The 24,914-nt window shown below is 50.3% G+C and overlaps 1 long non-coding RNA gene across 2 annotated transcripts; it reads left to right on the top strand.

Annotated features, from left to right (window-relative positions):
- Nucleotides 1–2,196: 2,196 nt before the first annotated feature.
- On the top strand, nucleotides 2,197–23,622 carry LOC118497953. Of its 2 annotated transcripts, none has more exons than XR_004900474.1 (3): nucleotides 2,197–2,207; nucleotides 5,839–5,844; nucleotides 23,525–23,622. It is a non-coding gene; the product is annotated as an uncharacterized LOC118497953 (long non-coding RNA). The 2 variants fall into 2 exon arrangements; XR_004900473.1 differs by lacking the exon at nucleotides 23,525–23,622 and adding an exon at nucleotides 16,051–16,179.
- Nucleotides 23,623–24,914: the final 1,292 nt, after the last annotated feature.

Raw genomic sequence — 24,914 nt, 5'->3', positions numbered from 1 at the left:
ACCTGGTAGAATCAACTCCTGAAGGGGAAGATGAATGCGAAGCAAGGGTGTGAGTCAGACCTCAGGGCTCATGGAGCTCCTGGGGACCCTGCTGATGGCAAGTGACACACAATTAGGGCACTGCTTGCCCAAACAGACAAGCTTCAGAAAAGTACGTTCCTAGTTCTCCTGTCCAGGAACCCAGTCCTCCCAGGACCAAGCAGCAGCCCACATACTCCAGGCCTCCTGGCACACCCACCTCTCCTGCAAGGGTTGTAGGGGATGACTCTTGCACTTGCATGTTATCTGGTGTCACTGACTAAGGCAGTACATTGAGTAGGTCCCTGTAGCATGGAACGAAAGCGAGACACTGGTTTTCCACATCACTAATGACCTCTGAAGAGTTAAATACAGAACATGGAGCACAGAGCTTATTATTAGATATTTCAGAGTTACCTGGGAATATTGTACACTGTTCACTTTTACAGGTTAACTTATGCCCCTGCTATTTCTGTGGGGAGGGTCTCCTGTCAGTCCCCACCCCCCACTGCAGAGGCTGTGGCTTTGATCCCTGTCTGTGCACGAGATCAATCGTTGTCTGGGACCGTGTGTTCTGCTCTTCTTTACTGCTCTGGGTCCCCACTGACCTCCTTTGTCAGCCCATTGATGCCTCATTTTCTTGTGACTGTCTAATACGGTTCAGACATTAGAGTCTAAATAATTGTTTCCGCAGTGAATGGTTAATAAAAAAACAGAGAATCAAGTTTCTGTCAGGTGATGGGTTTGAGTTTACAGGGTCCATGCCCAAATGGCTGACATTTATCTGACATCCTCCACCCAAACTACTGGAGAGGGAAACGCACTGGAGGTCCTGATGCTGAGCTGGGACAGTGAGCCCTTGGTGGCCTGAGAGCCTCTCCTCAATGGGAGGCTTTGCTGAGCCCCGGGGATGCAGGGGCCCTGCAGAGCTCTGATCTCAGATGACAGGGAGATCCAGCTTCTCTAAGGTCTCAGAGCTCAGGGAGTTATCAGGGGAGCCCAGGCTGGCACCAGGAGACACACAAGGCCCTGGGCACGGGCTGCCTGGTTCTCTCAGTCACACACGGTGCATGTCTGTCCTCCTCCTGCCCCAGCCACTGAGCCACAATTTTGCTTCTTGTTCAAATAGAATTATGTTTGTCGGGAGAACACTGACCCCCAAAGCAGATGTTTCCATTTGCTTTCTAAGGAGAGACTAATAGAAACCTTCCCCCCAGCTTGAGTAGCAGAAGGGACAGCACAAGCCCATACTGAGCTGGTGTTGGTTCAGGGGCAGGGACAGGCAGTGATGGGTCAGACAGGAGAGGAGGGGGCAGATTTGATCACGTGTCCCCATAGAGCAGGAGCTCTCTGTGACATTGGGGTTGTGTCCATCTCTCTAAGGATGACCATCAGCCTGAGCCCCAGACTGGAGCCCAGAGGTGATCACACAGGTTCTGGTGACAGACCTGGATCAGGACCATCAAGCTGAATCCCCTGGAAGGTGCTTCTGTGCTGTGTCAGGAAGGAAAGCCGGGACCCTGCCTAGAGTCTTGGGGACCATTTCCATGGCCCCTCGACTGGTCTGGAGCTCCCAGTGCTGGAGAAGGTGACCTCATTTCTGTGCTCATTGAGAACTTCACAAGGGATGTGACACAGGAAAAGACTGGGTGCACCAGTTCCTTTACCCCATTGCCCAGCCCCAGACCTGGCCTGTTGGAGAGCTGCAGGAAGATATGGGAGGGGTGGGGGCACAGGTATTGCCCACAGACTCAAGGATGAATTCCTGGAGTTCCTGTGGTCCTGAATGGTGTCATCTGTTTGAGTGTCTCATCCATGTGTTACAGAACACAACAAGGGGGGCCTGGGATGATATACTATTATTGAAAGAAGGCCCCGGGTCTGTTATGTCCGCTGCCAGAGGAAAGACATCTCTCAATGCCAGAGATTTGTGAAAAGGAAAGGAAACATTTATTTAATGCTATACAAACTTAAAGTAGTGACCTAATGTCTTCACCAAAATCCCAAAGTCCCTTAAAACACCCACAAACAGACACAGTCCTTCCTTCCTTCCCCCTTTGCCCAGTCCAGAGTACCGTATCTCAGGAAAGGAAATAGAAGTCCATGGCTTAGGCAGTCCTCTGTTTCTTCCCAGTTAGTACTCCCTCTCGACTGGGAGACCTCCCTGGGTTCCCGGCACCCTCCGCTGAGTCACCGGGATCTCTGCTAAAACCAGGTGATGGTTCCCCCTTCTAAAGCTGTGGGGGTCCCCACTCTGCCAGGCCACGTGGTTCTCTTCTCAGGGCTGCAGGAGTCTACCCTCCGTCAAGTCCGCGTGCTTCTCCTCCTCAATGGCTGCCGCGTGGTTCCCCTCCTCAAAGCAGCATGGTTCTCCTCCTCTGGCTGCACATGGCTCTTTCTCCTAAAGCAGCATGGCTCTCCTTCCTAAATGGCCGCCAAGTCTGGGTTTCAAATCCCCGAGGCCAATCTTCCTCTGCAGCCTCATTTCCGACTCCTCCCACACTCGGCTTCACATGCCAGAACTCATATCCTTCCAGCTTTACTGGGCTGCCATCATGAGTCTGGGCAGGCGTGGCCCCATGTCCTGGAGCCAATCCTCTCTGAGCTCCCACACAGGCGCTGTAACTCAGGGGACCCGCCCCCCCAGTTACATCTGGGTGGGGAAGTTACTTCCATTCCCCTGGCTTAGAGCTGACCACAGCTACTTAACATATCTATGCAACCAGTCAAAGGTTATAGATATGCCAAACGACCACGCCAGAGCTTAGCTGCAAGGCTTTCGCTATGCTAAACAGCTCTCAATGGCCCCGCTCCATTTGTCCCTTCCCCCAACCCACACCCTGGGTGGGGGGAATGGAGACATCTTAAAATCTCCTAGACACCTTAAGTTCTGGGCCCCATTTCAAATGCCTATTTGGGGCCCCCCCTCTTGGCTGCACCCTGTCACACATGGACCCACTTTACCCTGGAGCAGGTTCGGCAATTCCCCAGGAAATGTAGACCACCTCCATGCCCTCCTGTCCCATTAATAGGTCTCCTGGTCTCAGGCCCCAAACTTCCCCTTACACCAACCCTCCTATCCATGACCTCACACCTGAAGGTCCAGGTAGCCACCCAGAGGTCCTGTCTGCTCTGTGACTGGAGTGCTTCCCATACCTGTGTCCTCACCTGGCATCTCAAGCCCAGCACTGTGTCCCTGGGGCCCAGGCTGCTCAGGCAGCCTTGAGCTCAGGGACTGGGAGGGCTGGATAAGCTCTGCTTTGACCCCCTGATTAGGCCTCCTAATGTCAAGCCAACTCCATATGCCTCTCCCTCCCCAGATGCAGGCAGGTCACGTGGACATTGAGTATCTGACCATAAACTAGATATATGTGTTCATTTCTTTAGGTCTTCTTCATGTATCTCAGAAATACTTTGTACCTCTCATTTAATAGCACTTTCAGGTTTTAGATTTATCTTTAAGTATTTCTTGTCTTTGTTGCCATTCTACTTTAAAAATTCTATTGTTAGTATTTAAGTTTTCTTGTTAATTTTAGTGGTTTACTGGTAGTGGGTACATTGGTATTCATTTCTCCATGTTGTTCTTGTATCTCAAAGCCCCAGTGAAATCATTTGGAGAAGAAACATCACTGAGTCTCCCCTGCACTCAGAGCTGGGCACTGCCTGCGCCTCCAGCATGTCCACTGGGAGGTGTTTCTCTCTGAGCAAACTGTTGCCTGAGAAGAGGAACAGCTGAGACATAGTGGTGATGGCCAGTCTAAATGAGAGATGAGGGAAAGGCCTGATTCGTTCTTCAGAGAAAACTCAGGTCCTGTCTGTAGAAGTGACAACAGATGTCACCCCCAAGTGAAACTTGAACCCAGGCAGAGGTGGGGTGTGCTTCCCTGGGAGGAGGAACACAGGTGCCTTCAGTCTCACCAACCTGTGGCTCCCAGCAGAGTGTGAGCATCAGGGCTGCTGTAATGGACACAACAGCAAGGCCAACCTCATCCTCAGGCTGCAGCCCGGAGATGAGCAGGATCCCTATTCTCGCTGAGGTGTCTTTGGATCCAGAGAACCTCCTGCAGGCCCCAGAGCCCGGGTGCTTGTCTGAGACTATGAGGTAGGACAGGAGATACTGGGAAGAGATCCGTGACTTCTGCTGGTACCAGTCTGTGCGTAGTCGGCAACATTAAATCTGTTTCTCAGGGTGCATGGGAATCTCACTGATGTTCCTGGGGATGCAGAGAGGGAGAGGCTGAGCCAGCACATGCTGGGAGAGGGCACACAGAAAGAGAGACACTCATGGTTGATGGAGCAGATATTCAGGTTAAAGTTTCACAAGTCTCTGGGCAAGTAAAGAACGAGGCAAGCTCAGTAGCTGTCCTGGGACCCTTAAGCCTGTTCCTACCTGTGCAGTGAGAGAGAAGCAGGAGGAGGAGAGGAGTCCAGGCCATGGTGCACACAGCCCCTGAGCCCACAGTGGGGCTGGCTGGCCAGACCTCCTTTCTCCCCACACTCTGCCAGGGGAGGGGCCGTGCATGCAAATGTGTGTCCATCCAGGGGCTGCCCAGCCCCTCCCTGAGCTCTGGTGCTGGAGCTCAATTTAGACAACAACTGAGGATGATGGAGGTTGGCTTCACACCTGGGGAGAATCCTGGGGGGAAGCCCCTGGTGGGAGCACACAAAAATCTGTGCTCAGGGCACTCTGGCAGGCCTGAGGGGACACAGCAACTGAGTCTCCATCAGTGAGCACAGTGCCCAGTCCCCAGGCCCAGATTCCTTTGAGAGAATGATCCTCACAGAGCAAGAGTTTAGAGGCTCCTGGGCGGTCCATGAGCGCCTCCTGCTGGTCACTTCCCAAAGCCCTGAGAGCCCAGCTGGGTTCTGCAGCTCACCAGGTGGCTGTCTCTATCCACACATCCAGGGTCTCCTGTGTAGATACTGTCGATCAATCCTGTGGGGTGCAATTACCCTACTTCTTTTCACTGCCTGAAAGACTTCTGGTCTGCGGGAAGCAAGAACGTGTACATATAACTATTTCAGATATCAGTGTCCCAAGAGTGTTGTAGAAAATGTTAAGGGCCCCTGTGTTCCATGAAATCCAGGGTCAGAAAAGAGGAAGGAAGTGAAATGGGTGTGAAAAGAATTTCCAGAAAGTGAGGCTGGTGGCATATTCAAATCAGGGCAAAGCTTTAGAATTTTGTTAGGGAACAGAGAATATTCAGGAATTTTTGAAAAATTGTTTCATTGGTATGCTTAGCATTTACCAGTGCATATACTTCTTTACACCAAGAGTCGATTTTTCTTTTTCTGTATTTGTAGTATCCTGCATATGCTGCCACATTTATTTTGCACATTTTGTCGTAGTCATGCATATACTATCCATATATGCTGTTTTTCATGTACATGTGTTTTAATGTTCTGAAACTCCTGTGCATTAAATGCACAGCTGTCACAGCACTGACTTGGGTTCCATGTTCCCAAGGGCCAGCCGGTGTAACTGATGAGCTGATGAAAGTGAGGGACAGACAATGGGTCCTCGGCATGCAGGTCTGAGGGTCATGAAAGCACACACTGGGAGGATGACATCCAGACTGTGACAGAAATTCTCACCTCCTCATTTCTGGCTGTTTTGCCCTCACCTCGCTTTGCAGAAGGCTCTCCTCTGTGGATGCGGAGCACACAAACCCATCTTCACTTCTTTCAAGAATGTTTCCATCATGGTTTTTGTGGGATTGGGGATGTGGAGTTGTATTCTGGAGTTTCATGGGTCACGTGGTTCTCTGTAGGTAACATGTGTGGACAAATGATTACGTTATGGGACCTTAGTGAAGGGAGACACCAGTGCGCATTCACCCAACTGTCCCGCACTCAGCACTGTATTGGCTCTCGGGGGGCGTCTGTCGTCCTCAGCCTCCCCTGCCATCTCCCTGTCCCTGTGGTTCTTCACTCAGGGCCTGGCGACTCATCACAACCTCTCCATTGTCTCTGCCTGAGCCCCTGGGCCCAGGTCCCTGGCACTGTCCCCTTCCCCAGCCCTGGAGCCAGTACCTCACCTACACAGTCAATTAAGAATGGGGACTCACATTCATGGCACTTTCCTGCCTTTGAGACTCTGGGGTCAAATGTTTCACACTTCCTCTAGAACTAACTCAGAACCCGAATACCAAAATGCCCAGAAAGCAGAAGTCTTTCTATGGGCCTCAGATCTGCTCCTTTTCAGAGATTACACATTTAGGTGCCCAGATATATTCACTCAACAAACATGTTTGAGTTTGTCCTTCATGCCAGCCTTTGTTCTGGATCTGTAGATACATTGATAACAAAACATGAAAACATTTAAAATCTCAGCTCTCATGGAGCTTCTACACCAGTGGGAAAACCCAGAGGGAACAGAGTCACTGTCATCACAAATGTCCCCACGTGGCTGGAATGCCCACTTGGCCAGGGATCCCCCTCAGATCTGGACGCAACCCCTGATGGCTGAGAGACAGGAGCCTCACAAAGGAAGGACAGTGCTGGACTGAAGGGCCTCCCACAGAGCGTCCTGGTCCTCTGGCCCCGCTGCAGGGCTCCAGGGGCTCAGTGCACATCCCGTCTCACTCACCAGGACCATGCACCCATCTCCATCTGGTGCTGTGCACCCAGCTTTATTTAATTTTTTGGATTATTGTCACAGTGATAGTTGAAATGCATACATATGATGAAGCCCCTCTGTGATTATAAAACTCCAAATCGTTGCCTCCCCATCATGATTAAATAAAAATCTTTAATGTCTCATTCAAGGTATCTGGGGGCCTGCCATGAACTGATGCCTGCCTCCTGCGTCAGCTTCCCATCTGTAGTCCGTAAAAACATGAATGGAGCTCAGTTGCATATGATACTTAATGTTGAACATCTGAGTCTCATTCCATTACACTCTTCACATCTCATGGCTCACATCCTGAGTGCCCTTTCCCCGGGAGATCATAGGGGTCTCTTACCCAAATTGAGACTCTGGCAGTGTCTGCTCAGAGCTGTTGGATGACAACCCTCTGCCACTGGGCAAGGACGCTCTGTCCTGGAAGAAGCAATCACAGCAGGACAGTGCTCCATCCCCTACGATCCACCCTTGTACCATTTAGATCCACCAGTTTCTGTCATCTGTTTCATGAGCTGTTCTTCCCGGGACCTTTGGGCAAGTTTCAAGGGCTCAACCATGGCAAGAACTGTAGCATCTGCTGCTAGGTGGGTCTCGAGCAATAAGGATACTACTTGTCCTCTCCTTCCCCCTCCCGTGCTGATTCCCTGCCCTTTCTAACCACCAGGTCCAGGTGGCACCCTCGTAGGGTGGGACAGAACCTCCTCAAAGGGTTTATGCTAAAATCCACTTCCTTCTGAGGACGTGTTTGTGGTTGCTGTAGCTGTTCTCTTCCCATCACAGTCGGGGAGGAGAGACTCTCCAAAGCCAAGCTCGGCATTTCTCATCCGCATTCTGTGAAAGCAGCCCCACCACGTCCTGATAATCAAAGTCACCTGTCCCTGCCAGTTTCGTGGTTTTTCTCTTCATGAATAGGTCCCAGTAGGGCCAACCTTGGAAATGTTAGGATTTCTCTTGTGTTCCTGGAATAAATATTCCTCATCTCCCTGCAGCAACGTGAGAACCCACAGAGACCAGCACTGCAGGAAATGGAGGCAGAGACGCCCCAAGTGGACCCCAGCCCTGACGGAAAGAGTGGTCTCTCCTCTGCGCCCCTTGTGGTGCTGGGGTCCAGACAATGCTGCAGGTCAGGACAGAGCACCACGACCATAGTCACAGGTTAGACTTTTCTACATCACAGGTGTTGTTCAGCCACCATGATGGGTAACCTGTTGAGGTAGGTCCTGAGAGAGGTTGGTAAGGAGATAGGGAAATTGCTTGACAAGTGCAATATGGGAATCGAAGAGAAAAAAATGAAACAAGGTGAAACAGATTGACCAAGTACAGCCAGCTAGTGAATCACCAGCTTTTATGATACCTCACTAAGAACACGTGGAGCAAAAGGGTCACCAATGGCAGACTATCCTGGGGCAGATCAGCATATGTCCTGGTCTCTTGTCAATATGTTCTTAAAAATAAAGCTCACCAGAAAATATCCTGCCCCTGTATACTTGCATTTTGATGAATCATACATTGCAGGACACCTGGAAAGTTAATGAATATTCTGATAAGACCCCTCTGAGATAAAAACTGCAGGACAAGGATTCCTGGGGCCATCTCACTGGATCCTTATGTCTCTGCTCTTCCTCCCAAACTTAGTGCGCCCCCATGAGACTTGCAACCAGGGAAGCAGTGGGCAGTGGCCCCTTGTCCTGGGCTAACACCCTGTAAATGTCTCCAAGAGCTACATTTATAAAAATTTACTTCATTGTGTTCTTTCCATTAGAATTTATCCCTCTCATACCCTCTTCTACCCCCTCCCAACCCCACAGTCATCCCACTGTTGCTGGGTCCATGAATTCTCTCTTGTTTTCATTTTTGCTCCATCCCTCCATCCACTGCCCTCTCCCCAACAGAGCTGGCAGTGTGCTGTGTTCTCTTTCTTGCATGTTCCAGTCAGAATCAGCATCACTGAGAGTCTGCGTATTTGATGACCTCTGCCTGTTGGTCTTTCTGTTATCACCTCTTCACTGCAGGCTGGGATTCTGAGAGTTAATTTAATTTTTTGCACACCCAGATGAGGGAAATGGCATGGGAAGGAGATTATTCTCAGCCATTTGGAGCCCAGCTGTGTTGCACACCCTGTCTCCTAGGCTCCCCACCCACTCACCACTGACAAGGCCAGCCCTTGGGCCACCACTGTTGTCACAGGGCTATTGCCTTGCAGCTCTCTGATCTTGAGACCCCTACTGAGCTGCTGAGTGACATCTCCAGAGCACTCATTCTTGTCTCTGTCCCCTTCCCGGGAAGTTGCGGGGCTCTCCACACCTGGGTGACAGTCCCTGGAAGAGATCTTGAACTGAGAGTTTGTCCTCATACAACCTGTCCACGTGCAGCCCAAACGAGCTCCCACTGGGCCGGGCCAGGGTGGGCTCACACCTTCTCACTGTCCCCTGACGGCCTCTGTCTCAGTCCCCATGCAGGGCAGCCCACACTCAAGGCAGAGGTCACACAAGGGCATGACACCAGGAGGTGGGGTGCAGGCTGTCTGCGTGGTTGTCTGACTTCTGACCTCCAGAGGTTCACACCTCTCACTCACCACACACACTTTCTAGGGCTTCTGTTCAGCTTTGCACACACGGGAAGGAGCAGAGCTGTGGCTGAACCAGGAGTTTATGTCTCACTTCCCCCCTGCATGTGTCACTGTGGTGATGGTTGCTGTGCCATAGAACACAGTAGTACTCAGCCTCGTCCTCAGGCTGGGCCCCTGTGATGGTGAGGACGGCTTTGTTCCCAGAGATGGATCCAGAGAAGCGCTCAGGGACCCCAGAGGGGCGGCTGCTTGTGCTATAGATGAGTGTGCGGGGAGCCTTGCCTGGGGTCTGCTGGGACCAGCCAGGCAGGTTACCACTAGAGACTGACCCAGAGCTAGAGCCACAGGTGAGTGTGACTGTCCCTCCTAGAGACACGGACAGTGATGGCTCCTGGGTCACCACAGGCTGAGAATCCACACCTAAAACCAACAGGAAAGACATGGGTGTTGTTATGAGAGACAAGATCACCCCGGGACCCTTCTTTGTTATCTCCCCCAAGAATGCAGAGTCCCTGCCTCTGACCTGAGCTGTAAGCAAGGACCCCGAGCAGGAGCACCATCCAGATCATGGTGGGGAATCTCACAGGACCAGGCCTCCCCCTCAGGCTCCTGGGCTGGAGCGTGGTGTCCTCGGGCCTTTTCATGCCTCCCAGGCCCATTAGGAGGAGAAGGTGTGTCATGCAAATCAGCTTCCTGTCTCCTGGCCTGCCAGTGTCACTGTGATGTCCCCTGGGAAAATCTGGATATGGGCAGATGCTATGACCACAAATATATAAGTGACTGCATTGTGACTAAGGTCCTGAATGAGGGGTGTTGACCTCTGTCACCAAATCAGTTCCCCCATGTCCCTGGTGGCCTTAATGAATAATGTCTTTGTGAATCGGGTGTGGCCTTCACAATGGGATGACTGTGTTTCCCTCCTGGTCCCCGTGATCTTGTTCATCTCAAATCTCATCCATCCCTTAGATTAGAAGACTTCTTCCTTCTTCAGGGGAAACCGATCTTGTCTTATTGGCAGAGGGTAGCAGGCACTTTCTCCTCCTACAGGGTGGGAGTCCACAGGGAAACCACAGAGTTCATGTGTGGGCAGTGAAGGCACGGGGTCTCCCCTGACTCACCCTGACCCAGCAGTCGCAATGGAGGAGCCAACCAGGCTGAGAGTGGACACAGGGCTGCACCACCAGGCGGGGAGGGCGGCTCTCCTCTGTGCCAGAAGCCAGCAATTGTGTGGCGCAGCTTCACTTTAACTGAAGATCGTGAGTAGGAAATGTCACAGCATCACTGTGAAGTCCTGAGATACTTCCCAACATCAGGCATGCAAAGTAGGAAACTATGTCTCATCATCAGAAATAAAAATAACTGTAAATCATGCTTTTCTGTGAACATGATGGAACTTCTGAACCTCTGTTTCCCTCTGCATTGGGCTGAGGGGCAGAGGGAGGGAAGGGAGCACGAGGGATCTGGGACGTAAGAGGACGGGCAGGAGGCAGAGGGTCTCCAGCCTTCAGGGAAGACCGTACAGTGGGTGCGTCAGAGGGAAGTGACATTCTGCCTGGGGGTTCATTCAGAAATTCCTAGTAAACTGTGTGTGGAAGAGCCCTCAATGCTTATTTTTCCTTTCCCTTCATCTGTGTTTGAAACCTGAGCTCACAGGACACAAAATACTCACACCAAATCATTTCTCCCATTATTCAACTGGATCTGTGATAGTGTGGAGACAAATTAGAAGGGTACACCCATTGCACTTTGAGATTAGGAAAGACACAAGCAAAGCAGAGAGCTGAATGCGTGGTTAATACCAGTCCCATCGGTCATTCCACCATTGAAATGAATGAGAAAGGACAGACTAGTAAGGAATAGCAACTTAAACGTGGAGGGGAAAAGGCGACTGCATTTATTACCAACTTCTTCATCAATACACTTGCAAGTGTAGCAGCAAATGACCCTGAGGCTGACCACAGGTACCGACTGTCTCAGGCTTTCCCCTGACACCAAGGTGCCTCCAAGGATTAGGAGCCAGTGTGGGATGGAGGGAAGGATAGGCTGTGTGTGGGGACTGTCCCCGGATCCCAGGGGCCCCTCCCACATATGAAGGAGATGGAGCAGCACCCCCTGTTGGTTCTGAGGGACACAGCCTGGCTCAGGGAGGAGCTTTCTCTGGGTGGTGCTTTTACTTCTGAGAGACACCCTGCTGCAGGCTGACCTTGGCCTCTTCACGTCTGCTCTCCCCGAGATTCCAGGTCCATCATCACCCAGAGAGGTGAAAATATTCTAGCCTCAGCCTAAATCCTCACTGCGGGTCAGGAATTTTATTAATAAGACATGGATTCCAGTAATATGTTGAGTCATTTGAGAAAATGTCAGCTATAATCATAACTGAGATATTCTGGGTAATTTTCCATAGTGTCTTTGCATTAAGCTCCTTTCCTTTTCTAGAAAGAAAACATTAATTTAGGCGACATTCTCTGTCTCTCTCTGGCAGGGACAGCACCATCTAATCCAGGACCAGAAGCAGGGCTAGAAGGCGGCAGAATTAATGGGATGACCCACCAGCTGCACCCCGATGGCAGCAGGAAAAGGCAGTGCCAGTGCCTCCCCCCACGTATCCTCTCAGGGTCCCCGGGAGCAAACTCCTTCTGCAGTGAGTGAGGACGTGACAGAAGGATCCAGGCCATGGTGGGGAAGCCCCAGAGCTCTGCTGCCTGAGGCCTAATTGTTGACATCAAGACTGTCCCTGCCTCGGTGTCTCCTACGCTATGCCCAGTGACAACCGTAGGGCACATATTTTTTTTTAAGGAAATTTAGTTTCATTGTGTGATTGTCCACCTACCTTGTCTGTGAATCAGGTCTGGACAGTGACTACATGAGGGGAGGAGGGCGAGATATGAGGCATGTGTGTGAGTTAGAGCTGAGTGGTCATGTGGCTCTTGGGGACCAGGTGCAGGACAGTCACACTTCACTGAGGACACTGCCTGCCCAAGTGAGCAAGGGCCAGTCTACTATTTTCCCATCCTGCCTGGCCCAGAGCCCTGACTCTCAGGGCCAGTCCAGCAGCTCCCCCTACTGGTCTGAGAAGGCACATCCTCCAGCTCATCTCACAGCCCAGCTGTCCTGGGAGGGCTCTGCTGTTTGCAGTTGGGTCTTTCTGCTGTAGCCACCCAGGGCAGTGGAATGAGCAGGTCCTCTCTGTGACTCTGGGATGAGCCATTAATTTTTCAGGTCACTAATGCCCTCCTTGCAGCTGCATGAATTGCTGTGTTTGCAGATGGTAAAGGATTACAAGATACAAGGATTAAGTTTCCTTCTGTCAGGCCCCTGGGTCTGTTGCTGGTACATGACCACTCTGAGTCACTTTTGACGTTTAAGGTTCCTCAGGAAGCCCCGTTAGTGCACAGCTGGTCACAGTTCTATTTGGGTGATTCTTTCAAATGGAAACATTCAGTGTTGTTTTTGGTGTTCTTGTTGTTGTTGTTGTGAGGGTTTCCTGCTGGGTCCCTAACCCCAGGGACAGTCCTTGGCTTTCTCTTCCTGCCTTTGCCATGAGAACGCAGCCCTGGGAGGAGCTCACCCTGTGTTCTTGGTTCCTCCTGCTGGTTCTCACTTACCCTTGACTGACATTTTGACAGTACTTACGACTTTTGAAGAATTTAAACTAATTTTGTCTAATTTTATAAATGTTGTCAACACAAGGATTGTTAAAAAAAATAGAATTATTATGAATGGCATTCCACCCATTTTTAGAGGTCATTTCTCCATTGTGGGATTTAGAAACCTTGTTTCATAGTCTCCAGTCTCCATTAGCCCTGAGCTAGTTACTGCGGACATTATTTTGTATTGATTTCCGGTGCACAGCAGAGTGCTAGACAAGCAGATCCTTTACAAAGTGTTTCTCCTGATGTTCCCAGTACCCACGGGGCCCCACCCCCACTGGGGCAGCATTTTGACCACACTCCCCACCCTGTGCTTCACACCCCCGTGACCCTCTGTTCTTAGGGTGCCTCAGGGGTGTGGTCCCCACACGTGTCTCCTTCCTCTCTGAACGCCAGGTTACTCTGCTCTCTCTTGCGGACACATTGCTTTTGGTGCAACAGAGAGACGAGTGAGTGAGGGAGTGAGGAGCAGGATGCAGCACGCTGATTTCTTCAAACCAGATAAGGGCATTTCAGGACAGTGTCTCAGTGTCTGGATGGAGTGTGGCCTCCTGAAGCCATGTGACCAGCAGAGCCCACCCCCTGGGAACCCTGCCCTGGGAGGAGGCAGTGGGGGTGGCAGGGGATGTGGATGAGGAAGCGTGAAGGCAGATAAGAGGGACTGGATGCTCTTACCTGGACAGACACAGAATCCTGTGTTTGCACTGCTCTCAAACTTTTCCACTGGCCCTCATTTCCCTGCCCCAGAGTCAGGACTGCCACGAGGGTCCTGACCCACGATGACACTTACAGCATCTTTTTAAAAAAGTTTTATATTAAATGTTCAATTACAGTTTTCTGCCCTTTACCCCCATCTCAGCCCACCTCCAGCATTTTGCCTGAGATGAGAATCAGCTCTGAGTCCACTGCCCGCCCTACCAGGGGCTAGTCACAATGACCCCTGCACTATGTAATGTCAGAAGTAAGTCTATTCTTTAACTAGGGACAAGCATCCCCTTCAGTGGATAAGTGCACGCCAGGGACCTCCGTGGGCCCCAGCAAACACAGCCCCAAGCCTCAGCACCGTAACTCAGTAGCAGGTAGCCAGCTGCTCTTCCCATGAAACAGTGACAGTTCAGGTGAATCCCAGTGAGTGGGAATGAGGGGCAGCGATGGTCCAGTGAGTCCCTGTGCTGTCCCACAAGGTGCATGTTCCTGTGATACCTGTGAAGGGGGCTGTCCACCCTCTGGTGTCTCGGGGCCACACTGGAAGAAGAAGAGCAGTCTAGGGCCACACATAAATACACAAACATTAATGACAACTGATCAGCAAAAAAGGGTCCGTGCATGATTATCTTCTTATCCAGTGCTGCAGATAAGCAAAACGGTCCTCACATTGTAACCCTATTATGCAGTGGCTCTTTCGATGACCTTCTACAATCATCCAGCAATGGTAACTGAAGCCACGCATGAGTGCAGACAGCGAGAGTGAGCATACGTTTATTTTACATGATATTGGGACACGTAATCACCAAGAAATCTCCTAAACTTTTAGGTAAATTTATGATTTTGAGTTGGGACCCGTTCATAGCTATCCTGGGGCACATTTGGCCTGTGGGCCTCACTGTGGAAACCCCTGGTCTGTGAACTTGATCACGTCTGCGTGTAGCTCCTTGTCACCTCTTCACAGCAGGCTGGGATTCTGAGGGTAAGATTTGTTTTTCACACTTCCACATGATGTAGATGGAACCAAAAGGGATTATTCTCAGCCATTCAGAGCCCAACTGAATGGGACACCCTGTCACCGGCGCTCCCTACCCACTCACCACTGACGAGTCCAGCCCTGGGGCCACCACTGTCCTCACGGGGCTGCTGCCCTTGCAGCTCTCCCAGAAGAAAGTTAGTATAAGTAAATCTTTGCATAACTTCCATTCACATTTTTTCTGCCATTACATTTTTGCAACACTAGGATTGTATTTAAAACCTAAGAAGCTAACTTTTGTAAAATAATAGAAACTAAACTGAAGTTTGGATTTAAATTTTATGAAATACCCGGTGTACCCATTTTCTGTTCATAGAACAAGTCCAGGAATACAATTACGCAATAAACATCACAGAAAACAAGCACAACCAATATGCATATTCCCAACATATTAGTGCTGGGAATAAAGCATAATGATGCTTTATTCTTTTATTCTGTGTAGCATTGATATAAAGTTTTTGTAAGATTTTTTTAACAAAGATGGGAAGTGTTAATAAAAGGACAATTTCACTCTCTGCTTCTCCCCTCACAGCCCAGAGCCGGGCGCCCTGGGGAACCGGGTGTGGAGACACCTCCTGCAGCCCCGCACCTGTCCCTGCACCAGGGGAGGCAGCCCAGGGCTGGGAGGAGTGTTTCTGGAAGCCACTTCTAAACAGGTGTCTTCTCAGAGCATCAGTATTCATGTAAGTCATGGAAATCTCAACTTGTGATTGTAGTTTTCAATTTGAAAAGAAGGAATAAAAGAAATCAAGTCACAGTTTTCATTGATGATCTGAGATTTTAAATCTGTTTCTGAATGTTCCTGGATTTATGAAGATTGATTTAGGAGAGATTGTGACCTGGATTTTAACTATATTAAATATCAAAGAGAAGTTTCCAGGAATGCTTTTATAATTATAGAGGTAGAGGCAGTTTTCAAACTTTAGTGTTCATAAATAAGTGTAAGTGACTTGTTAAAATACAGGTTTGGCTCACAAACACACAGCTCTGACACAGGAGGCCTACACAGCAGACCAGTATCACCTGCAAGCTCCCAGGGACACCCTCACTGAAAAGCTAAATAAAACATTCCCCAGGTGCACAGGGTGAAATCAATACATGAGAGTACATCCTGTTAAAGCTCCTGGAACACAGGCAGGACTACAAGGGCAGTGTGGCCTCTGAGTATCTCTGATGGTTAATGTGTCTGCACTCAGGCCTCACCCTGTCATGGTTCTAGGGACAGGGGAGGAGAGGAAGCCCATTGTGCCAGGGTCACCTGGGGGAGCCTGGAGGAGGCACGTGCACAGGAGCCACTGGGCATGGGATTGGGGCCCTGGAACCTCTCTCCTTGGTGTGCTGACCATTTCCACCCTCTCTCTTTCCTTCTGCCACTAAAGCTGAGCCACTCTGAGCACACAAGGAGGTTTTGGTTGCACTTCCCCATGAGGTCACTTCACAGGGTAAGTATAACTACCCATGTACAGAGCACAGTGATAGTTGGCCTCGTCCTCAGGCTGGGCCCCTGTGATGGTGAGGATGGCTTCGTTCCCAGAGAGGGACCCAGAGAAGTGCTCAGGGACCCCAGAAGGTCGTTTCTTTGTTTCATAGATGAGCATGCAGGGAGCCTTGCCTGGAGTCTGCTAGAACCAGCTGGGATAGTGACTACTAGAGACTGACCCAGAACTAAGGCCACAGGTGAGCGTGACTGTCCCTCCTGGAGACACAGACAGTGACGGCTCCTGAGTCACCACGGTCTGAGAATCCACCCCTAAAACCAACAGGAAAGACACAGGTCTTGTTATGAAAGACAAGATCACCCCAAGATGCTGCTTTGTTGTATCCCCAAAGAATACAGTTTCTTCCTTTGGCCTGAGCAGTAAGTGAGGAGCCTGAGCAGGAGAACCATCCAGGCCATGGTGGAGGCACACTCAGGACACGGCCTCCTCAAGCACCTGGGGTGGAAGGAGGTGTCTTTGGGGCCTTTTCTTGCCTGCCAGACCCATTAGGAGGAGGAGCTTCTTCATACAAACCAGCTTCCTCTCTTAGTGCCATAGTGTCATTTTGATGTCCCCTGGGGTGATGTGGAAAGAGGAGATGCTGGGACCTCACACAGACCAGTGAAGATAGAGCTGCTCAGGTACTGAATGAGCAGAGTCCCCCTCTGTCACCAAATCAGGGAGTGAGGATGGTGAGGAGCAGAGGGACCTGGGCCATGATGGGGAAGCCCCAGCACTCTGCCTGCTCATGCCTGGTTGTATCAACTGAGACTCTCCCATCTCCAAGGGTCTTTTGTCTTGTGTCCAGCAAGACTCACGGGCCGAGTTTCCTCATGTAGATTTGCTTTTGTTGTGTGTCTGTCCACCTGAAACTGTCTGTCTGCACACCTGGTAGAATCAACTCCTGAAGGGGAAGATGAATGTGAAGCAAGGGTATGAGTCAGACCTCAGGGCTCATGTAGCTCCTGGGGACCCTGCTGATGGCAAGTGACACACAATTAGGGCACTGCTTGCCCAAACAGACAATCTTTAGAAAAGTAGTTTCCTAGTTCTCCTGTCCAGGAATGCAGTCCTCCCAGGACCCAGCAACAGCGCCCCCTAGTCCAGCCGTCATGCCCCAGGCCTCCTGATTTTCCCAGCTCTCCTGCAAGGGTTTGCGGGGATGACTTTTGCAGTTGGATGTTATCTGCTGTCACTGACTAAGGCAGTACATTGAGTAGGTCCCTGCAGTGTGGATTGGGTCCCAGACACTGATTTTCCACATCACTAATGACATCTGAAGAGTTAAATACAGGACCTGGAGCACAGAGCTTGTTACTAGATATTTCAGGGCCACCTGGGAACACCTGTGCACTGCTCATTCTTACAGGTTAAGTTATACCACTGCTGTTGGGGAGGGTCTCCTGTCCGTCCCCACCCCCAATTGCACAGGCTGGGACTTCGATCTCTGTGTGAGAACGAGAGGCATCTTTGTCTGGGATCCTGTGTTCTGCTCTTCCTTGCTGCTCTGGGTCCCCATTGGCATCCTGTGTCAGCCTGGTGATGCCTTATTTTCTTGTGACTGTCCAATATATTTCTGACATTAGTGTCTAAATAATTGTTTCCTCAGAGAAAGGTTAAGAAAAACAGAGAATCAACTTTCTGTCAGGTGTTAGGTTTGAGTTTACAGGATCCATGCCCAAATGTCTGACATTTATCTGACATCCTCCACCCAAACTACTGGACAGGGAATCACATTGGAGGTCATGATGCTGAGCTGGGACAGTGAGCACTTGATGGTCTGAGGGCCTCTCCTCCCTGGGAGGCTCTTCTGAGCACCGCGGATGCAGAGGCCCGACAGAGCTCTGATATCAGGGGACACGGAGACCCAGATTCTGTAAGGACTCAGAGCTCAGGGAGCTATCAGGGGAGCCCAGGCTGGCACCAGGAGACACCCAGGACCCTGGACACGGGCCACCTTGTTCTCTCAGTTACACATGATGCACTTCAGTCCTCTTCTGCACCCAACCACCATGTCACAATTTTGCTTTTTCTAAGAACAGAATTATGTTTGTGTTGAAGACCAGTGACCCCAAAGCAGATATTTCTATTTACTTTCTAAGGAGGAACTGAGTCGAGGGCGAGCCCCCCAGCTTTAGTAGCACAAGGGAGAGCACAAGCCCATAAATGAGCTGCTGTTGGTTCAGAGCATGGGACAGGCAGTGATGGGTCAGACAGGAGAGGAGGGGGCAGATTTGATCACGTGTCCCCATGGAGCAGGAGCTCTCTGTGGCATTGGGGTTGTGCCATCTGTCTAAGGATGAGCTTCAGCCTGAGCCTCAGACTGGAGCCCAGAGGTGATCACACAGGTTCTGGTGACAGACCTGGATCAGGCCAATCAAGCTGAATCCCTGGAAGGTCCCTCTGTGCTGTGTCAGGTAGGAAAGTTGGGGCACTGCCTGGAACCTTAGGGGCAATTGTCATGGCTACTCCAGTGGCTGTGGAACTCCCTGTGCAAGAGAAGGTGACTTTGGATCTGAGCTCATTGAAAGCTTCACAGGGGGTGTGAAACAAGAACAGATTGGGGAGTACCCGCTCCTGTTGTCCCACCACACAACCCCCACACTGGGCTGTTGGAGAGGTGCAGGAGGGTGTGGGAGGGCCAGGGGCACAGTCAGTGCCCATAGACTCAGGGATCCACTCCCAGGAGGCCCCATGGTCCTGAGCTGTGTCAGCTTTCTGGGCATCTCTTCCCTGGACCACTTTACCCTGGAGCATGCTTGGGAATTCCCCAGGAAATGTAGACTACCCCCATCCTCTCCTGTCCCATTAAGATGTCTCCTGGTCTCAGGCCCCAAACTTCCCCTTACACCAACCCTCCTGTCCATGACCTCACACCTGAAGGTCCAAGTACCCAGCCAGGGGTCCCGTCTACTGTGTGACTGGAGTTCCGAACACACCTGTGTCCTCACTCCGCACCTCCAGCCCAGTACTGTGTCCCTGGGGCCCAGGGTGCTCAGGCAGCCTTGAACTCAGGGACTGGGAGGGAGGGATAAGCTCTGCTTTGACCCCTGATTTGGTGTCTTATCATCAAACCAGCTCCATATGCCTCTCCTCCCTCAGATGCAGGCAGGCCACGTGGACATGGAGCAGTGTTTTCCCAGGGCTCTAACGTCCTCTATGATTTTCTTACAGTTTCCGCTTCTTTGCTGAGATTTCCTACCTGTCCTTTCATTGCAAGTGGATGTCACTCAAATTCTCCCTGAGAATGTATAATTACATATAGGGGTGATTGGTATTCAGTGTCTGACCGTAAAGTAGATGTGTGTTCAGTTCTTTAGGTCTTCTTTATGTATAACAGGTATTAGTTGTACCTCTCATTTTTACAAAATTTCAGTTTTTTAGTTTTATTTTTAAGTATTTCTTATTTTTGATGCCATTATGATATTTACAAATGTTCTTGTTAATTTATAAGTTTTCTCGTTAATTATTGATGGTTTATTCCTGTGTACATTGGTATTCAGTTCTGCATGTTGTTTTTGTATCTCAAAGCCCCGATTAAAGCATTTAGGGAGGAAACATCACTGAGTCTCCCCTGGACTCAGAGTCAGTCACGGCCGGTACCAACCAGTGACCACACCTCCAGCATCTCCACTAGGAGATGGTTCTCCTGGAAAGGACTCTCTGCTTCTGAGACAGGACCAGCTGAGACACGGTGGCGATGGTGAGTCTAAATGAGAGATGAGGGGAAGGCCAGATTGCTGTTTAGAGGAAAGTCGATTGCTGTCTGCAGAAGTGACAACAGATGTCACCTGTGAGGGAAACTTGATCCCAGGCCAAGCAGGGGTGAGGTTCCCTGGCAGGGGGAGCACAGGTACCTTCAGTCTCACCAACCTGTGACTCTCAGCAGGGTATGAACATCAGGGCTGCTGTAATGGACACAACAGCAAGGCCAGCCTCGTCCTCAGGCTACAGCCCAGAGATGAGCAAGTGCCATGCACTGGCAGAGCTGTCTTTGGATCCAGAGAAACACCTGCAGAGGCAGGAGCCCTGGTGCTTGTCTGACTCTGCGTGCTTGGACAGGAGATGCTGGGAAGGGCTCCGTGACTTCTGCTGGAACCAGTCTGTGTGGTAGCCGCCAACATTTAATCCACTTCTCAGGGTGCATGGGACTCTCACTGATGTTCCCTGGGATGCAGAGAGGGAGGGGCTGAGTGAGAACAGGCTGTGAGAGGGAATAGAAAAGCAGGCACATTCGTGGTTGGTGGGGCAAGTACTCAGGTTAAAGTTCTTCAAGGCTCTGTTCAAATGAAGGAAGATGCAAGGTAAATGGCTCTCCTGGTCCCCGAGGCCTGTCCCTACATGTGCAGTGAGAGAGGAGCACTAGGAGGAGAGGAGTCCAGGCCAAGGTGCACACAGCCCCTGAGCCCACAGTGGAGTTGGGCTGCCCAGGCCTCCTTTTCTCCCCATTCTCTTCCAGGGGAGGGGCTACCCATCCAAATGTGTGTCTATCCAAGAGCTGCCCAGCCCAACCCTGAGCCCTGGTGCTTGAGCTCAGCCTAGGCTACAGCTGAGCAGGATGGGGGTTGGCTTTACCCCTAGGGAGAGTGACACGCCCTCTTCCAACCATGTTTTTTGGCAAGGTCCGAACCTGGACAGAGGGAATTCAAGGAATCCATCTTCCTGGAAGAGAGCGTGGCATACAAACAGGGCGGTAATTTTCCTGGGGATTGCTGTTAATAATTTCCTTGCTAATATTAGTCATGGTCTTACCTTCTACCCTATTCCCCTAAGAACAGGCCATGAGAAGAAAATGTCTCGAAGTGAGTCAACAATTAACTTTGAGGGGAATTCTGAAGGGACAGCTAGTTCTCCCTAGACTATTGAATCATGCCCAAATTGTTTTAAACAAGGTGTTTATAAACCTGAGTAAGCAATTATCCCCGATTGATCCCATAAAAGAATTCATGAATCAGTTACTACAGGCTGAATTATTGGTGGACTTTCCCACGTCTGTTCCTTACCCATAGATACAAAGAGTCTTTCAAGAAAACAAAAAAAAAATTATATAGACCCTATCCACAGCCCAGAGATACCCCTGGGTAGCATATTGGATTAATGGCAAATTATGGTATCCCCCAAGGAGAGCTAATAGTCTCCAGAGGGTTCCAGATCCCCCATTGCCTTGTACAGAATCATATAATGAGGATGGCATTAGAATGGTCAATAAGGATGGAGTTCAAGTGCCTTATAATAGTCTAAATTTCATGGAAAGGCTAGCTCGAAGCAGACCTCCCTGATGTTTGTTAACTAAGGAACAAAAAAGGTTTACTGTAGCTGGATTTCCTGTTTATCTCTCCTTACATGGTTGTTTTAGTGATCAAAAGGTGGTGGGATTGTCAGATGCCTGTATTTCAGGTTTATTAATTCACAGAATTCCAATGAAGTTGTATAAAATTATTTCTTAACCAGAGAACAAAATCCCCTCTAATGAAATAGCCCCTGAATGTCTAAAAGTTGTTGGAGTAACAGCCCCTCCTTTACCTTGAATAGGAATATATATCAAGTAGAATTAGACAGACAAAGAAATAAGAAAAGCTGGTTAACTATTACAAACTAGGCACGTAGAACAGTTACCAGGGTCAGATGAGAAATTCTAAGAACTTTAATAAACAATAAGACATTCAATCTCTGTACTTACAGCTATTTCTAATTGTCTGATTTATGCCTCTCCTAGTCAAAATAATCTCTGTTTAATATAACTGAATCTATGGAAAGTTTGATACTTTTCCTGGTTACCTTTGTATTCATTTTTTCCTGCCTCACCTAATCACAAATGTTAATCACTACTGAAAATGAAAGTATAAAAACCTGCTTGTACTTGCAATAAATGGAACAGAGCATCACTGTCCTCGGAGGCGTGTTGTCGTCTGTCTCCCATTGCCGACGCCTTACCCACCTTTCAGGAACCCCTGGACCCAGCTGCGGCTGGACCGCGGAAGGAGAGCCTTGGGGGGAAGCACCTGTGGAGGACACACAAAGATCCCAGCTCAGGGGACTCTGCAAGGCCTGAGAGGACACAGTGACTGTATCTCCATCAGTGAGTCTCCATCAGTGAGCACAGGGCCCAGCGCCATGGCCCAGATTCCTTTGAGAGAATGATCGTCACTGAGCAACTATTTAGAGGCTCCTGGGCAGTCCACCAGTGCCCCCTGCTGGTCATGGCCCAAAGCCCTGAGGGCCCAGCTGGGTTCTGCAGCTCACCAGGTGGCTGTCTCTATCCACACAACCAGGGTCTCATGTATAGATACTGTTGATCAATCATGTGGTGCATGATTACCCTACTTCTTTTCACTGCCAGAGTGAGTTCTGGTCTATGGGAAGTGAAAACATGCACACATAACTATTTCAGATGTCAGCGTCCCCAGAATACACAGTAGGAAAAGTTAACCCCTGTGTTCCATGAAGTCCAGTGTTCAGGAATAATTTTATAATAATAGAAGCGGACATATATTTCAGTCTTTAGCATTCCTGAAACACTTTAGAGGGAGCTTTTATAAACACAGAGTTTTCTCACAAACACACAGATCTCACCCAGCAGCCTAGTCAGGGAAACAGCATCACCTGCAAGCTCCCAGTGACACTCTCATTTAAATGCTAATAAAATATTCACATGGTCCACAGGCTGAAATCAATAGATGAGAGTATAACTTCTTAAAGCTCCTGGGATACAGGCAGGTGTTAGGTGTGAGTCACTCAGGAAACCAGGTGGAGGCAGCCAGCCAAGGAGCAGGGTCTATCAGCAGGGAATAGGAGGGGAAGTGGAGCCAAGTGAGGGAGGTTGGGACTCGCTCCATCCTTCTTAGGGCAGGGTTTTTAAGCACAAAAACCCATGAAGAGTAGCTGTTTGGGTGTCAGCATCTGATTGGCTAGAGCTGAATGCTGGGTGCCCTTTCTGCTGACCATTGTTATTGATACATTTTGTCAGGCTCAAGCTAAAGCTCATCGTGTTATGGCAGATAGGACGAACCCAGACCCCAATGTTAGCCAGGCATCTGTCTGTCCTGGGTACGGTTGGCAGGGAGTTTCCGCAGTGATTTCCCATTCCTACTGGGCCAGCCTAGGTCTGTCAGCAGGCTTACAAGGGGCAGTGGGGGCTCTGGGTCTCTCTGATGGTCAATGTGTTTGCCCTCAGGCTTCACACCGTCATGGTCCTAGGGAGAAGGGAGGAGAGGAAACCCATTGTGCCAGGGTCACATGGGACGCATGGGCACACCCTGGGGGAGACTGGAGGAGGCATGTAGACAGGAGCCACTGGACGTGGGAATGGGGCCCTGGAGCCCCTCCCCTTACTGTGCTGACCATTTCCACCCTCTCTCTTTCCTTGTCACTAAAGCTGAGCCACTCTGAGCACACGAGGAGGTTTTTGTTGCACTTCCCCATGGGGTCACATCACTGTGTAAGTATCACTATCCATATCCAGAGCACAGTAATAGTCGGCCTCATCCTCAGGCTGGGCCCCCGTGATGGTGAGGACGGCTTTGTTCCCAGAGATGGATCCAGAGAAGCGCTCAGGGACCCCAGAGGCCCGGTTGTATGTGAAATAAATGAGCATGCGGGGAGCCTTGCCTGGGGTCTGCTGGAACCAGCCAGGGTCATTACCACTAGAGACTGACCCAGAACTAAGGCCACAGGTGAGCTTGACTGTCCCTCCTGGAGACACAGACAGTGATGGCTCTTGCGTCACCACAGTCTGAGAATCCACACCTAAAACCAAGTGGAAAGACATGGGTGTTGTTATGGGTGACTAGGTCACCTGAGACCGTGCTTTGCTGTGTCCCCCAAGAATGCAGAGTGCCTTCCTCTGACCTGAGCTGTAAGTGAGGAGCCCGAGCAGGAGTACCGTCCAGGCCATGGTGGGGACACTCACAGGACACGGTCTCCTCAGGCTCCTGGGGTGGAAGGAGGTGTCCCTGGGGCCTTTTCATGCCTCCCAGACCAACTAGGAGGAGCATGTGCTTCATGCAAATCAGTTCCCTCTGTCTTGTCCTGACACAGTGTCACCCTGATGTCCCCTGGGGAGATCTGGAAAGAAACAGATGCTGCTAACTCACAACACCAGTGACTCTGCTGTGACTAAGGCCCTGAATGTGCAGTGTTGACCTCTGTCACCAAATCAGTTCCCCCACATCCCTGGTGGCCTTACTGCTAAATGTCTTTGTGAATCGTCTGTGGCCTCCACGATGAGATGACTGTGTTTCCCTCTGGCCCTAGTGATCTAGCTCATCTCAGATCTCACTCTGTCCCTCAGATTCGAACATTTTCTTCCTTCTTCAGTGAAAACCATTCTTGTCTTATTTGAAGGAGGTAGCAGACACTGCCTCCTCCTACAGGGAGTCCTCAGGGAAACCAGAGTTTGTGTGTGGGAAGCGAAGGAACGGGGCCTCCCCTCACTCAGCTCTGACCCAGCAGCCTCAGTGAAGGAGCCGACCAAGGCTGAATGTGGACACAGTGTCACTGCAGACCATTGAAATGAATGAGAAAGGACAGACTAAGAAGAAATAACAACTGAAAAGATGACAGAAAAAATGTGAAAGCATTTATTACCAATTTCATCAACAATATATTTGCAAGTGTAGCAGCAAATGGCAACTTTGATTTGCTAGAATGAAAACACTAATTTAGGTGACATTCTCTCTCTCTCTGGCAGGGACAGCACTGTGTCATCCAGGACCAGAAGCAGGGCTAGAAGGTGGCAGAATTAATGGGACAACCCACCAGCTGCGCCCCGATGGCAGCAGGAAAAGGCAGCGCCAGTGCCTCCCCCCACGTATCCTTTCAGGGTCCCCGGGAG

This window comes from Phyllostomus discolor, chromosome 13 (assembly GCF_004126475.2).
Source record: "Phyllostomus discolor isolate MPI-MPIP mPhyDis1 chromosome 13, mPhyDis1.pri.v3, whole genome shotgun sequence".
In the NCBI taxonomy this organism is placed as follows: Eukaryota; Metazoa; Chordata; class Mammalia; order Chiroptera; family Phyllostomidae; genus Phyllostomus; species Phyllostomus discolor.
This window is presented reverse-complemented; position numbering and strand designations above follow the sequence as displayed.